Source organism: Papio anubis, chromosome 10 (assembly GCF_008728515.1).
Source record: "Papio anubis isolate 15944 chromosome 10, Panubis1.0, whole genome shotgun sequence".
NCBI classification, from domain to species: domain Eukaryota; kingdom Metazoa; phylum Chordata; class Mammalia; order Primates; family Cercopithecidae; genus Papio; species Papio anubis.
This window is the reverse complement of record NC_044985.1, coordinates 444,633-462,175: the sequence shown is the minus strand read 5'-3', so window position 1 is coordinate 462,175 and position 17,543 is coordinate 444,633.

Below are 17,543 nucleotides of genomic sequence, written 5' to 3'. Positions count from 1 at the left end.
GAGCTCCCGGGCACGATACACCCTCCATGGGGACGTGTGTGCTGACGGCCAGGTCTCGCCTGAGAGCCTCGCAGACCTCAGGCAGCCCCCTTCCTTGAGTGCTTGCCCTTCAGTGATCTGGCCCCTTTTTTCGATAACTGAGAGGAAGCCCGGCACACAGGCTGCCTTCTCTCTGTGCTCGTGCTCATGCACACCTGCCAGGAGAGATCCTGCACACAGACAACACACAGACAGCGCTGGGAAGAGCTGTTCTGTTTACAGCTCTGCGCTCTCTGGGAAACACGGACAGAGGTTGAGGATGGGGTGGTTTCCACCGGCCTGACCGCACCTGGATCCCCAGGCCTGCTCAGTGAGGCCCTTGATGAAGCCGGCAGAACAAAGACTGGAGGGAGAGTTTCCCCACCCCAGTAACGAGGAGCACCGCAGCTTGCCCGCGTGGTTAAGGATTTGATTACCGGCACAGGTGACGTGGCTCCCACCTGCTGCCTGTGAGATCTGGGGCAAGTCCCACCATCCTCCTCACCTGCAAAACCAGAGTGAGGGAATGACACCTCCTGATACTAATCAGACAACCAGGCTCAGCACCCAGCACGCCCCGGCATGGAGGGACCCACACAGCCTGTTGTTGTTGTTATTATTATTAGGCACGAGCGAGGCCAGGTGGGTTAATTCCATCTCTACCTCCTCCTTCTCAGGAACAGTGACTGAGAGACTGTTCTGTCGGGGTCCTCACACTGTCTCCAGCTCTGGGCCCTCGTGTCCAAGCCTGGCTTCTGGGCACATCCACAGCCTGGTCCTAACGTCCTGGGTGCACGTAGCATGCAAAGGACCTGCCTTCTCGCTCCAGAGATCTCTGTGGCTCAACCACCCTCTCTCCCAGGGTGGGGGTGGCTTCTTTGATGTCTCATGGGTCTCTCCCCCTCCCAGCCTTCTGTTGCTCCCTTCGTGAAGGTAGAACCCTCCTTCCACTTCCCCTTTCAGGGGACCCATGTGCCACCAGCAGCAACCTGGTCTTGACAGCCTGGGCACCACCGTGGGGTCCAGAAATTGCAGCCATCCTAAACCTGCATCTGTGGGCTGGGCGTGTGCACACCAGGTCCTGGAGGGCTCCTCATCCTGTAGCTCATGAAGATGAGAAAGGTGTTTGCAACCTTGAGGCCCCACTGCGAGCATTGGGCTCCATTCTAATTGGAAAAGCCGGGGAGCTTGGGCCAACCCTGCCTTTCCTCCATCAGTGAGCAGAAACCGCACACACCTTGATATATTGATGCTTATTACATTGTGTCACTCAAAGCACAATCAAACCAGTGACTCAAAACTGCATTGTTTCCAGACCATACACACACACACACACACACACACACACACACACAATCACAGCAAAGTCCAGGGAGAATACAGTCAACTTACCTGGAGAGTTATTCACATTAAATTGAGGGGTTTGTGGAATTAAAATCAGTATACTCACACAATTCTCTCTCATAATAACAGATGGGGGAATGGGTGGGTGCAGAATTATGGAATTAAATACATTTCTTGACAACAATAATACAGTTTATTTAACACTATCAAAAATGAAATGATACCTAGACATAAATCTAACAAAACATATTTAGGATTAGTGCACTGGAAATTAGAAAATGCTGATGAAAGAAATCAAAGAAGGCTTAAAAATTTGAGTTACAGCATGCTCATGGATTAGAAGGCTCAGCATAGGAAACATGCCAGTACTCCCAAAATTATTCTACATGCTGAACACAATTCCTAACAAAAACTTAGCAAGAGTTTTTGTACAAATAGACAATCTCATTCTAAAATGTATATATGGAAAGGGGAAAAATAAAGATAAGAAAGTGGGAGGAATCACTCTTCTTGGTGTTAATGTTTCCTGTGTAACCACAGAAATAAAGACAGTATAGTTAGTATTGACAGAGACATAGACATATTGGTCAATAGGAAAAAACAGGGAACCCAAAAATAGACCCAAACAAAGAGATCCACATAGATGTATTATGAAAGTGGAAAAGCAGGCCGGGCGTGGTGGCTCAAGCCTGTAATCCCAGCACTTTGGGAGGCCGAGGTGGGTGGATCACGAGGTCAGGAGATCGAGACCATCCTGGCTAACACGGTGAAACACCGTCTCTACTAAAAAATACAAAAATCTAGCCGGGCGTGGTGGCGGGCGCCTGTAGTCCCAACTACTCGGGAGGCTGAGGCAGGAGTATGGCGTGATCCCGGGACGTGGAGTTTGCAGTGAGGTGAGAGCCGGCCATTGCACTCCAGCCTGGGCGACAGAGCGAGACTCCGTCTCAAAAAAAAAAAAAAAAGAAAGTGGAAAAGCAAATTAAGGGAGGAAGGACAACATTTTCACCAAATGGTGCTAGAGCAATTTGAATCTCCATAACCCAAAACATGAACCTCAACCTAAGTCCCACACCTTCTACAAAAATTAACTAAAAACAGACTTAAGTGTACAATGAAAAATTCTGAAACTTCTAGTGAAAAAATACAGCGGAAAATCTCTAGGACCCAGGGCTAGGGGAGGCGTTCTTAGAATTGACACCAAAAGCCCAATCCAGAAAAGGAAGGCAATAAATCAAACTCATCAAAAGGAAAAACTTTTACTCCTCAAAAGATCATATGAAGAGGATAAAAAGACAAGCTATGAACAGAAAGATTTTTTTTGTAAAATTATTTGCGGACCACATATCAACAAAGGACTTGCCTTTAGAATACATAGAAAGTAAACTCAATAATAAAGAAAACAAACCGGCCGGGCGCGGTGGCTCAAGCCTGTAATCCCAGCACTTTGGGAGGCCGAGACGGGTGGATCACGAGGTCAGGAGATCGAGAGCATCCTGGCTAACATGGTGAAACCCCGTCTCTACTAAAAAATACAAAAAACTAACCGGGCGAGGTGGCGGCGCCTGTAGTCCCAGCTACTCGGGAGGCTGAGGCAGGAGAATGAATGGCGTGAACCCGGGAGGCGGAGCTTGCAGTGAGCTGAGATCCGGCCACTGCCCTCCAGCCTGGGCGGCAGAACGAGACTCCGTCTCAAAAAAAAAAAAAAAAAAAAAAAGAAAAGAAAAGAAAAGAAAACAAACCAATTAGAAAATAACAAAAGACATGACCAGATACTTCACTGCTGAGCATATACAGATGTCAAAAAACACATGAAAAGATGTTCAATATCATTAGTTATCAGGAAATGCACACTTAAGCCACACTAAGATATGACTATATGCATATCAGAATGATTAAAATGTTTTAAATGATAAAACCAAATTCTGGTGAGCATGCTGAGAATCATACATTGACGTTGGGAATGTAAAATGGTACAGCCACTCTAGAAAACAGTTTGGAAGCTTCTGTGAAACGTGGTGGTAGTTAGGAACACATGTGATAAAATTGCCTAGAACTCTATGTACATGTGCACACACACGTGCACACTCACACACTCACACACACACACATACACACACACACAAATGAGTGCTTGTAAAACTGGTGAAATCCAAGTAAGGTCTGTGGGTTATACTAGCGTTAATCTCAGGTTTCATATTGTACCATATTTATGCAAGATGCATTCTTCCTTCAAAAGTCATCCATTAACACTGGAGGCGGCTGGGCAAAAGAAATACGGTACCTGCCCCCGACATTTTTTATAGTTCCCTCTGAATCTACAGTTATTTCAAAGTAAAAAGTTCTTTTTAAGGAGCAGTCTTTTTCAGAGACAAATAAAGAAAAAAACTATTTTCTGAAGACTCCAGCAATCGAATTCCTAGATCAACTGTAGAATTCTCACGAATTCTTTGCAGACCCTTGGAGTGAAGTAACAGCAAACCATAGCCTGAACACAGTGAGATGGGGTGTTCTGGGGGAGACCTGTCAGGTCTGAGCAAATGGAATGCATGTTCTGTGGTCACGACCCACTTGAGCCTTTTGAATAAATGTATGACTCCCCTCGATGGGCAAGCTGGGGCCTGAGCCCCAGGCCAAGCTTTGACCTTCTCCAGCCATAAAGCTGGGTGCTGCTGCTGTGTCTCCTTTCCCTTCCTAGAGCATCTCTGGGAACTTAGGGAGCATCTTACATTATTTAAAAATATGGCTTCAGGCTCTAATCAATGAACCTACAGAGGACAAACCTGGTTTCCACAGAAATCTTCCGGATGGAGTGCGGTCTGCTCATGCGATGACAGCTTCTATAGCAGCGTTATTGAGGCATTAGCACGGTATCAGGGTGAGCAAGGAAGCTGGCCTAGGCTTCACAGAGTTTGCTTTAGGCATAGGCTTGGCTAATTCCATTGTAATTAAATTTAGATAGAACTCTCCACTGCTCCAAAATAGAACAAAAGTAAACTCCACCAGCTCAACAACTCTGCCATGAGACATGTGCTCTAGTTTGAAGCAAATGTTCTCAACAGAGACCCTCACACTGGGATGGGGAGGTGTCCATCAGTCCAGGGAACCTCAGAGCCATTTTCCTCTAAGCTGACTTCATTTTTTTTATTTTTTTTTATTTTTTTTGAGATGGAGTTTCACTCTGCCTCACAGGCTGGAGTGCAGTGGCACCATCGCAGCTCACTGCAGCCTCCGCCTGCTGGGTTCAGGCGATTCTCCTGCCTCAGCCTCCCGAGTAGCTGGGACTATAGGCACCCACCACCATGCTCGGCTAATTTTTTTGTACTTGTAATACAAACAGGGTTTCACTGTGTTGGCCAGGATGGTCGCAAACTCCTGACCTCAGGTGATCCACTCTCCTTGACCTCCCTGAGTGCTGGAATTACAGGCGTGAGCCACCGCGCCCAGCCCTGACTTCATATCTTTTTAAAGCAAGAATGTGAGTCCCTTGCTTCTACTGCCAAAAAAAAACAACAGCCAAATTCTATCAAGCATCTACTGTGGCAGGCACTCTCACGTTATCATGCCCACTTTGCCAATAAAGACCCCTGGATTCTGAGTGATAAGGTGATCTGCTCAAGGTCACACCGCCAGTAAGTGCTAGAGCTGGAATCTCACCCCCAGCTAACCCTAGTCCAAAGTGCATGCTCTTTCCAGCCCTCCATTGCCCAGGCGCCCAGCACTGTGTTCAGTGTTATGAAAATGAGAACAAAACTAAGGGCTGTGCCCTTAAGGAGTGAGAGCCATGTATGCATGACAATGCAAGAGGAGTCACTGGGTTCAGTGCTTGTGCACTAGAGCATGAGAACAAGGCAGGTTTGAAAAGCGTGGAGGCCAGAGGGAAGGGTGGCTGGAGAGGAGCAGCACCTTGGAGAATAATAGCACTCGCAAGGTAGCAGGTAGTGTGGGTATGGCATGGTTATTGTACTGGGGTGCCAAAACTTACACATTTCCACTTTATTTCATTTTATTTTCTATCTAACTTTGACTTCCCAAAGCAGGTGTCCCTAAGGATGGGAACAAGTCAGCATATCAGGAAAGTTATAGTGTTTGTTATACTGTTTAATATATTTTATATTTTATTTTTGAGAAAAAGTGAAACAGATTTTTCCAACCCCACCCTGGATGTAGAACAGCTGACCTGCCAGGCGAGTGGGTCAAGCAGCCTCATGATAAAAGCAGTCATTCTTTATTGAAGAAAATGTGTGTGATCTTTCATTCACTCACTTATTTATGTCCTGTTTTCCAAAAGGATTTCAGGGAGTGAACAAACACCACCTTTGTGCTGAGGTTTTTACAACACTTGTTTCTTACCACCATGCCCCCAACATCTCTGGGAGGTGCATTTAGTTGTCCACATGGGGGCAAGGGCCAAGCACAACATGGTGTCTCCAAACTCTGACGTCAGGGAAACAAGGTCACCTGCTAGAACCCAACTACACATCACATCACACAATATGGACAAAAAGAAATCTAACTCCATCTTATAGGGACAGAATGATTCACTCACCAGGATGAAATTAGTTGACTAAAGACAATTAGTTACCCAAAGGTTATAGTTTATGACCCTGAAGGACATCAACTAGTTTTGTATCTAACCCAGCAAACCTGTCCTAAGACTTCTTTATTAAATTACATATAAATACCTAGCTCCTCAAATGTTCCTTGGACTGGTTTTCACATTGTACTGGCTCCATCATTAACTGATGAGCTAAATAAGCTCTTTGACATATGTTTGTTTTATATTTGCATCAGAGTCATGATTTTTTCAACTTTTACTCTCAGTGGTACACATGCAGGTTTTGTTCTATAGATAAATTGTGTGTCACAAGAGTTTGGTGTACAGATTATTTCATCACCCAGGCATTAAGCCTGGTAGCCATTAGTCATTTTTCCTGATTCTCTCCCTCCTCCCACCCTCTATCCTCCGAAAGGCCCCAGTGTATGTGTTGTTCCCCTCCCCATGCATTCATGTGTTCTCATCGTTTAGCTCCCACTTGTAAGTGAGAACATACGGTGTTTGGTTTTCTGTTCCTGCATAAGTTTGCTAAGGATAATGGCCTCCAGCTCCATCTGATATGTCTCTGCAAAGGACATGATCTCATTCCTTTTTATAACTGTATAGTATTCCATGGTGTATATGTACCACATTTTCTTTATCCAATCTATTATTGATGGATACTTGGGTTGATTCCATGTCTTTGCTATTGTGAATAGTGCTTCATGAATGTATGCATGTGTGTATCTTTATAACAGAATAATTTATATTCCTTTGGGTATATACCCAGTAATGGGATGGCTGGGCCGGATGGTATTTCTGTCTTTAGGTCTTTGAGGAATCACTACACTGTCTTCCACAATGCTTGAACTAACCTGCACTCTCACTGACAAGCATAGAAACATTCCTTTTCTCCAAAACCTTGTCAGCATCTGTTATTTTCTGACTTTTTAAAGATAGCCATTCTGACTGGTGGGAGATGGTATCTCACTGTAGTTTTGATTTGCATTTCTCCAATAATCAGTGATGTTGAGCTTTTTTCATAACATTGTTGGCCACATGTATGTCTTCTTTTGAAAAGTACCTGTTCATGTCCTTTGCCCACTTTTTAATGAGATTGCTTGCTTTTTCTTGAAAATCTGTTTCAGTTCCCTGTAGATACTGGATATTAGACCTTTGACATTTGCATGGTTTGCAAAAAATTTTCTTCCATTCTGGAGGTTGTCTGTTCACTCCGTTGATAGTTTCTCTTGCTGTGCAGAGCTCTTTCATTTAATTAGATCTCATTTGTCAGTTTTTGCTTTTGTTTCAAGTGCTTTTGGCATCTTTGTCATGAAATCTTTGCCTGTGCCTGTATCCTAAATGGTATTGCCTAGGTTGTCTTCCAGGGTTTTTATAGTTTTGAGTTTTACATTTAAGTCTTTAATCCACCTCGAGTTAGTTTGTGTTTATGGTAGAAAGAATGGGTCCAGTTTCAATCTTATGCATATGGCTAGCAAGTTATCCCGGCACCATTTATTGAATAAGGAATCCTTTCCCCATTGCTTGTTTTTGTCAACTTTGTAGAAAAATCAGATAGCTGTAGGTGTGTGGTCTTCTTTCTGGGTTCTTTATTCTGTTCGCTGACCTATGTGTCTGTTTTTGCACCAGTACTATGCTGTTTTGGTTACTGTAGCCATGGAGTACAGTTTGAAGTCAGGCAGCATGATGCCTCCAGCTTTGTTCTTTTTGCTTAGGATTGCTTTGGCTATTCGAGCTCTTTTTTGGTTCCATGAATTTTAAAATAGTTTTCTCTAGTTGTGAAGAAGATCAATGGTAGTTTAATAGAAATAGCATTGAATCTATAAATTGCTTTGGGCAGTATGGCCATTTTCATGATATTGATTCTTCCTATCCATGAGCATGGAATGGTTTGCCATTTGTCTGTGTCATCTCTGATTTCTTTGAGCAGTGGTTTATAGTTCTCCTTGTAGAGATCTTTCACCTCCCTGGTTTGCTGTATTCCTAGGTATTTTATTTTATTTTATTTCATTTTATTTTGTGGCAGTCATGAATAGGACATGAATAGTTCCTGATTTGGCTTTACTATTTTTGATGTACAGGAATGCTAGTGATTTTTGCACATTGATTTTGTATACTGAGAATTTGCTGAAGCTGTTTATCAGCTTAAGAAGCTTTTGGGCTGAGACTATGAGGTTTTCTAGGTATAGTATTATGTGGTCTGCAAACAGGGATAGTTTGACTTCCCCTCTTCCTATGCCCTTTATTTCTTTCTCTTGCTTGATTCCCCTGCTTGGCCCTTTTTTTTTTTTTTTTGAGATGGGGTCTTGCTCTGTCACTGGGCTGGAGTGCAGTGGCACAATCTCACCTCACTGCAACCACCAACTTCCTGGTTCAAGTGATTCTCCTGCCTCAGCCTCCCAAGTAGCTGGGCTTACAGTCACATGCCACCACACCCAGTTAATTTTTGTATTTTTAGTAGAGACAGGGTTTCATCATGTTGGCCATGATGGCCTCGATCTCCTGACCTCATGATCTGCCTGCCTCGGCCTCCCAAAGTGCTGGGATTACAGGCATGAGCCACGACGCCCAGCCTTTGCCCACTTTTTAATGGGGTTGTTTGTCTTTTGCTTGTTAATCTGTTCAGAGTCGTGATTTTTAACCTTAGAAAAATTATGCCTTCACAAGCTAGACATGAAAACACAAGGTATCATCTCTGGAGCAAACAAGGGCTTTGTGGGCAGGCAGAAGTGGGCTCAAGTTTAAGTCTTGCTACTACTACTAATTAGGACAATGTGCAAATTACTTCACCCCAGACGTCTCCAGCTTCCACATCTGCAAAATAAGGATAATATGTGCCTTGCTAATCTGTTGTGAAAATTAAATGAGATAATACACAAAAGCATTTAATTCATTGCATGAACTCAGTAAATGGCACCCATTACTATCGTAAATATGGACAATATTACTGATAACCATTGGAGTATCTGCCCTTAAGACCACATTGCCCCTTCCTAAACTTGATTAGACAGGAATGGAGACACGGGACCGAAATTTGAGCTATAGAGAGGTGGAGTTGGACCTGAGGCTACTAGTACTATCTCTAGGCCTCTTTCCTCCTCTTTAAAGTGAGAAGTAAGTGAAAATAAATTCACCTTCTTGCTGGAAGGGTGAATGAGAAAATGTGTACATGGTTTCAGAGAAGGTGTTTATAAAACTCTGCAAGGTAGAACCTCACCCCCAAGTTCTGGCTTTCCAGGGCTCCAGTGGACACACCATGGCCCCAGTTCCACCTTGAAAACTGGCAACTTCTAGCTATGTGTGCTAAGTGGAGGAAGCTGGTTTATAAAGAAATTAAACTCAACGTGCAGAGAAATTGAAGCAAAAGATCCTGAGGCAAAAGAGAAAGAGATGAGAGAAAAAAGAAATATTAGAAATCCTAGAGGATTAAAGTACCTTCATGAGGCCCAGGTCCCTGCCTGGGATCCACCAAGTACCCCTGAATACTTACCATAAATATTTATTTATAGTTTATGCTGCAATGTAATGCTTTCACTTACTATTGGGTGACTTAGACTAACATTATTATTGCTATTATTATTACCTTACCATTATCCTGAGGACTCACACAGAGAATGAGACAAGGCTCCCATTTTCAGCTGTGAGGTCCAGCAAGTTGCAGGAAGGGCAGGACACAGACCAGGGCTGGTTGCCATGGGTTCTCCAACTTCAGCTCAGAGTGGTCCTAGAGGACCAGGAGACCAAGCCTCAGGTAGCCCCTGCATCAAACGTCGGCATCAAACCCTCACCTCTTTCTATATGAAGAAAACGAAGTTCCCTTCTAGCCCACTCCACCAACATATGCCCTTTTCAAAATTCACCAAGAGAGAAATGATCTGGAGATTATGCAAATACTCCATCCTTTGCAGGTGAACCTCACTTTAACAAATATGCATCTGATTAACAAGGGAAGGTGTTTGCTTTATAGATCTCACCTCGGCGTTCCTTCTGAAAGCCAGCTTTCCGAGTTCATTTAAACATACAATTTCCAGCCTGATGCTTTTCATGTTACATAGGGTAAGGGCATAGATCTTCAATGCACATTTCCTGTTGATAAATGCACACATCTGTGTATCCATGATCCAAATCATGGCACCCGGGAGACCTTCATGACCCTTCCCAGTCCACCTCTGGTCCCACAAGAGGGTCACTGCACTGGTTTCTACCATCAGAGATCTGTTTTGCCTGTTCTTGAACCTCATATAAATGGAGTGATAGGGTATATCGTCATTTGAGTGTGGTTTGTTGCACTCAGCATAAAGATATGGGATTTACCCTTGTTGCACTATCAAAGGTGCATTGTTTTTTAATGCTAAACAGTGTTTCAGCATTTGGAGATACTGCATCTTTGTTCACCCATTCATCTGTGGGATATTTCAGTTGTTTCCAGTGTTGAGCTATTCTGCTTCAAGCTGCTATGAATAGTCATATATTAGGTCTGTGTGGATATATCTTTTTCATTTCTCTTGGCTAAATACTTGGGAGTGAAATTCCTCTGTTGGAAATTGTCCAACGTATGTGTGAAGTACAGAAAAGCACCCCAGGCTCGCCCTGGGCCTGGAGAGCTCGGTCTGGCCACGGTGGCGCTTCCAGCAGAAGGATGTCCCTCCAGGGCCAGCCTCTGGCTGGCGGACTCGCAGCTTCTGTTTCAGCAGGACGCCTACTCAGGCAGGACTAATAAAAATCATAGCTGTTCATCCACCACACTCTGTACTCGTGCCTTAGGGCCCGGAGCCCCAGGTCCTGTGCTGTTACAAACAGGATGCTCCCCCAAGAGTGCAAGAGCCGGGCTGCAGGGGAAACGCACGTCTGAGGCTCTCTGCTTTTCTTTCTGGTTGCCAGAATAAGTGTAATTCGGGGTATTTGAAAAGTATCAGGCACTTGTTAGGAACTTCGTAGAAAAGACGCCTCTGCATCAGTATCAGCCTCCCAAATTTAATACAGAATTCCAAAATCAACAACTCTGCTCGGACACGGAAACAAGCCTCCCCTGGGGCCCAGCCAGCGGTCCCAGTCCTTAGGCCTCCGCTGCGGGTGCACAGACCGGGCCGGCCTGGGGCGGGGAAGGCGCGGGCGGCGCGGGCCCGGCTGGCACCAGAGGATGGAGGGGAACCGGCACCATAAGCACCTTCCCGGGAAACGCTGCCTTCCAGCGGAGCCTGAAGAGGCGACAGAGAGAGCCCGGGTAGAAAGTGAAGTGCGTTCCCGGTGGCACCTCGGCACATAGAGACCAGTAGTCCAGAAACTCCCGCAAAGATTGGGGGTCGGGGGACACAGGCCGGAGGGGCCAGACCCGGTGGGGACCCGTGAGCCCAGGAGAGAGGAAGCTGCTACCGCAGGCTATGAAGGCCCATGTCGGAGGGCCACGCTCCGTGTGAGCGAGGGTGTGTGAGTGGGCATCTGTGGGAGTGTGTTTACGTGTGCCTGAGTTTGATCGTGTCTAGAGAGAAGGTGTATGTGAGTCTTCAGTGTATGCAGTGTGTGTGTGTGTGTGTGTGCCTGAGTCTGGGTGTGTTTCCGAATGTGCACTCATGCAAGTGTGTGTGCGTGCGTGTGCAAGGCCTGACTCCTGCCCCTCGCTGGTTCCTCCACTCCCTCCTCACATTCCAAGGTGGAAGTGGGACCACGGTGTGCCCGTGGGAGTCCTGGAGAGCCAGAATTCAGGGGTGAGGTTCTGTCCTGCAGTGTTTTCTCATGCACCTTCTCTTGAAACAATTTACACATTCTCTTTCACCCTCACAGCAACCTACAGGGTTTTTATTCTCACTTTACAAAGGAAAAAACAGGCCCAGGGACATTACTAGTAAGGAAAAGAAGTAGCTCTAAGCCTACCCTGTCCAGTCTCTGGCCACCAACCTCTGAGACCAGCAGGCCACAAATCCAGGCCACAAATCCTGTTATGATGCAGCCTGAAGGTTCTTACTGGATGTTGGTACCGTGTTCTTGGACTTCCCAGCCTCCAGAACCATGAGCCCAATAAACTTCTTTCATTTATGAATTACCCAGTCTATAGTATTCCGTTATAGCAGCCAAAAACAAACCAGGACTCCCCCACCAGTGGAATGAGGAAGCCATTTGCCCTCGGCCTGTCTAGAGTTAGGTTCCATACATGTCAGCCAAGAACAGATGCCCTTTGCTTTGTGGGGAGCTGGGACACTATGAATTTCTGACTTAGCAGCCCACCACAGGACGAACGCAGCTGCCCCTGTGCGAGAGGAAGCCTTGTGCTGCCCAGACACGGGGAGAAGGCACAATGAGGTGCTTCCTTAACATTCATTCTGTAGTCACTGTTTCCTAGTGCCTCGCTTTATACTTTGTCTGTTTCTACTTCAGAGTACATTTTTTGGTTTTCTGTCCTGGTCTAATGCATTATTGAAAGGCTTCCTGATCACCAGTCATGCATATGGAGGAGGCTCTGGCCTTGTGCTTATGTAGATTTTTCTCTGGCCTCTGAAGTCTGCTGTCAGGCTCTGGGGAGCAACTGCAGCCGCCAACACTGTCGTGCCAAAAACCCTGCATAGATGACAACAGACAGCATCAGTCTGGCCAGAGAGCCCACCAAGGACACAAAACACCACAAGTCACAGCAATACTCGGTCCTTTCCCAACACTGGCTGTTGAGGTAAAACCGTTCAAAACTGGCTGGGAAAAGAAGCAAAGAGATGCAAAGAGTCACACTCCTGAAAATGAACAGCAATTATTAAGCTGCCCCAGGGCAGACCTGTCAGCCTCTGCATACAAAACCAAAGCTCAGAAGCCAGATCTCAGCCTGTTCACGGGCAGGCTGCCCAGCCGGCCCCCAGCCTTCTTTACACTCAGTTCAGCTCATCCATCACTGAGGCCACAGTTGTCTGGGGGGCCAGGTCTGCGCTGGGCACAGGGGCATGACAGGGCCACCTGCCCTGCCTTCATCTTACTCACTTCAACCAGGAGATGAGACAGAAGGCTTCATTCATGCCATTCTGTGAGCTGATCTCTTGCACAGGTATATATTGAGCACCCACTGTATACCTAATTCTATTCTGTCAATAGACAAATGGAGCTTATGTTGTAGTGAGATGAGACAGAGAATAAACAAATAAACAAAGACAACATGTAGCTGGCCAAAGGTGACACCTGCTAACGAGCGATTAAAGCAGGGAAGGAGGTAAGGGGTACTGGGGAAGGGTGGTGTCACACACCCAGATATTTTCAATAGAAGAGAGAGGCTGTCTTCAGTGGAGAAAGCAAATCTGCACAGACCCCTGTGAGAGGGATTTGGGTGGGTGTTGGGAGAGAGCATGGTCAGAGGGAACAGCAGATGCAGGACCTTCGGGTAGGGAGTGCTTAGCAAATCAGGGACAAGCAGGAGACCGTGGATGGAGTCTGGAGGGCACGGGGATGCTGTGCTGGGCCTCAGATTTGTTTCTCTAGTGTTTTGGGGTCTCCTGGAATGTGCTGCTGCCTTGTGGGGATAGTCATGCCCCTTGGGGGGAGAGGTGGGAATTTGCAGGGGCCTGTTTTGGTTGTCACAGAGATTGGGAGCATTTCTGCCTTTTGCTGGTGGACCAGGGGTGGTGTTGAAGGTCGTGTGCAGGAAAGCCACACCCCACGAAGACTTACCATACCCCAGACCCTCCAATGCCCAGCAGGCACAGGCAGGACCTGCCCTCTGGCACCACCACCCACATCTAACTCTGCTTTGCATACAGACTGAGGCGTGTGTGTCTAGTGCCAAGACACAGTGAATGTTCCGGGACTGCCACGCCATGTAAAAAAAATTCCCTTCACCATGGGCCTCCATCTGTGGCCACAGCACATTCACCCAGCCCCTGACCTCCTGGTGTCGTCCGGCTCACGGTGTCGGCGGTGGAGCCACTCTTGGCATTTGCTTATCAAAGTGCCTGTCATTTTACTTAAGTTGTTTGGTGTTGTTTCTCCTTTATATCATGCACAGCATGGCACAGTTTTTGGAGATGGTGGGTGTGGGTGGAGGATAGTAGAGGAGAACTAGAAGCAGTGGAGGCTGGGACCTCTATCGTTGAAGAGGCTGGCACCCCAGTCTAGGTGAGAGACGGTGGAGGCATGGGTCTAAGTAGCACCTGAGGAGGTGAGCAGAAGTGGTCACATTCTGGTCATATTTTAAAGGTAAAACTTTTGGATTTGCTGATAGACCATACATGAGTGTGAGAGAAAAATAGGCCTCGAGGATAACTCCAAAACTTTTGGCCCAAACAACTGGAAAGATGCAGTTGTCACAAACTGAGAAGGGGGAGATTAAAGATTAAAGAAGCATGGGACTAGGGGGAGCCGGGAGTGCAGTCACATGGATTATGGAGTTGGAGTTGCCTTTTGATGGAGATGCCAAAGAGCCAAATGGATAGTTCTTGGGGACAGTAAGAGCAGAGAAAAGGCCATGAAACTCAGCCTGTGAGACCAGGTAACTTCCAGGAGGAACAGACACCTGGGCTGGGGTTTTGAATGATCAGCAGGAGTTTCCTGGAGAAAGAGGATGCTCCAAGCAGGGAAGTAAGCAGGATGAGCAGAGGAGGTGCTAAAGAACGTGGCATCCCAGCCTCCGGGCCACTTCGATGGACAAGCACTGCGTGCCCAGGACGCGAGGGCCAGAACTGATGCCAGCAGGCCACATGGAGGCTGGGGGGTCTGTCTCACGGCAAGGAGGAGCCCTTGGAAGTCTCAGAACAGTCTGAATTCTTCCATGTCCTCTGGAAAGATGACCGCTCTGATCCAGCCGCCACTTCTGAACCAGCATCTGCTCACACACCTTTTTGTTCTGTTTCATTTCCCTTCCTCTCCAAATGGACTCCATGCTCCTTAGAAGGAAGGTGCCAAGCGTCAGGGGGCTTGGGAAATCACAGCTGCACCCCTCGAGAGGCCTCAGGGACCCCTGTCCCACAGGTGGTTGAGCAGGGCCCTGATCTCCGGATGGAAAGGTGTCCCAGGATAACATGAGATGATGCATGAGTGCCTGTCACCTGGAGGTGCCCAAGAAACCGCCCGGAGTGAGACCTTGTTTGGTCACCCTCCAACTGATCAGGCGGGGTGTGGGTGAGAGCAGGGAGTATGGCAGGGCCGGGATCACCCTCTGCCTGCCACTGTCCCCGCAGCATGGGGACACCCACCACCCTCCCAATGCTGCTCCAGGGAAGTCAGACCAGGAGCACGGTCCCACTACAGTAAAAGCAGCAGCTGTGGCCATCAGAGAAATGCAAATCAAAACCACAATGAGATACCATCTCACACCAGTTAGAATGGCGATCATTAGAAAGTCAGGAAACAACAGGTGCTGGAGAGGATGTGGAGAAATAGGAACACTTTTACACTGTTGGTGGGATTGTAAACTAGTTCAGCCATTATGGAGAAAACAGTATGGCGATTCTCAGGATCTACACAACCAGATCTTGCCATATGACCATCCCATTACTGGATATATACCAAAGGATTATAAAATCATGCTGCTATAAAGACACATGTACTGCGTATGTTAGTGCGGCACTATTCATGCTTGAGGCGGAATCAACCCAAATGTCCATCAGTGACAGACTGGATTAAGAAAATGTAGCTATACACCATGGAATACTATGCAGCCATATAAAAAGGATGACTTTGTGTCCTTTGGCCAGGGACATGGATGCAGCTGGAAACCATCATTCTTAGCAAACTATCACCAGAACAGAAACCCAGAAACACGCATGTTCTCACTCATAGGTGGGAACTGAACAATGAATCACTTGGACTGGAAGGAACATCACACACGGGGCCTATCATGGGGAGGGGAGGGGGAGTTGCACTGGGAGTTATACCTGATGTAATGTGAGTTGATGGGTGCAGCACAGCAACATGGCACAAGTATACATATGTAACAAACCTGCACGTGTATGCACATGTACCCTAGAACTTAAAGTATAATAATAATAAATAAATAAATAAATAAATAAATAAATAAATAAAAAAAGCAGCAGCTGTGTCTGGGTCCGGGTACCCTGCCCAGTTGCAGGGCCTGGCCACAGCCACCGGGCCACTTGGCCTCCCCATGTGAGGGAGGGCCCCAGCTGTGTTGGGAGAAAGAAAGCTGGTGCCAGGACAGGGGAGGGGTCCAAGGCTCGACTCCCAGGGCCTTCCTGGGAGTGACCCTGGCCAGCTTCCCGCTGCAGTGAAGGTCGATTGGTTGTCACAGGGGCAGCTGGAGTGCCCACAGCCTTGCCCCTGCACGGGGGAGCCAGCCCTCCAGGCAGGAGAAGCAGCATGACAGGCAGGCACTGCCAGTGCTCCTGCAGGAGACAGGGTGAGGCCGCGAGCAGCACCTATGCAGGACCAGCCTGGCTCAGCCTTACCTCCCAGTGGGGTAGTCTCTGAGCTGAACCCTGAAGGCTAAGCCAGCACATCTCCCTAGCCAAGGTGCAGCTCACCTTGTGTCCATCACACCCTACTCCAGGAACCCTTTCAGACATGGTTTTCCTGGTCGCCCGCACATTGCATTTGAATAGGACAGTTGTGTTATATGTCTACCTGTGTGCTGTACCCATGGGCCTGTGTTTTATTTATGAAAAGATTAAGAGCCTTTCCAGCCCCAACACTCACCAGCACCGTGGGGCTGCCTGCTGTGCAACCATGAGGGGCAGCAGCTGTGAGCTCCAGTTGCCCTGAGGGACAGAAGGGCTGGATTCCTGGCCTCATGGGGCCACACCAAGGGGTCGAGATTGTCCTTTGCCCCAGGGAGTTAGATGTTGAGAGGCAAAGGGTGGCTAGAAACTGAGGGCACCTCAGCCGGAGCTAGTGGGAGAGCAGGATGTTGTGGACAGCCCGACCTGTGGCTGAGCTCTGGGAGAGCAGGACGTTGTGGACAACCTGACGTGTCACAAGCCTGCCACACCAGCTGCCACCTGCCCGGGGTCAGGATGAGGGCACCGGAAGCTAGACGCTCAGAATTGAGCATGGCCCTCATGGATGGCAGGGATGAGGTTTGGCCCCAGAGTCCAAACCCTGAACTGTGAAGCCTCCTGGGCCACAGAACAGTCAGGCTGCAGCTTCCCAGAGCACAGCCTTGGGGGCAGGCAGTAAACAAATACATCACATGACGCTGAGGACGTGGGTCTGAACTGCTGTGGAGAGACTGAGAGTGCTGGCCAGCAGGACCAGCATGCCCCACAGGTTTCTAGGGCCAGAGCAGGCTGGGGCTCTCACCACGGCCCTGGTGGATGTCCAGGGCCCAGCCAGAATTTGAGAGGGACACGGCGGGGGCAGAAGTGGATAGGGCCACAGAGGCAGGGGATAATGGGTTCCAAGGGAAGGGGCCTGTGGCTCAGACACTGGCGAGGCCGAAGGGGCAGCCCGTGAGTGTGATCAGGCAGCACCCACAAAGCACTCACAGCGTGCAGACCTCGTGGGAGCCACATGAGGTATGGGAGGAAAGTCCGGGGCCTCCCAGCAGCTCGGGGAGCCAGCAGGCCTCACGTAGCACCCTCCTGCACCGATGGGCTCGGTGAGTAAGCGCAGCAGGAGTTTCCCTCTTCCTCTTGTCTTCTGCGGCCTTCCCTTCACCACAGCCCAGATCTCAGCGTGTCTGGAGAGATCTCGAATCTCT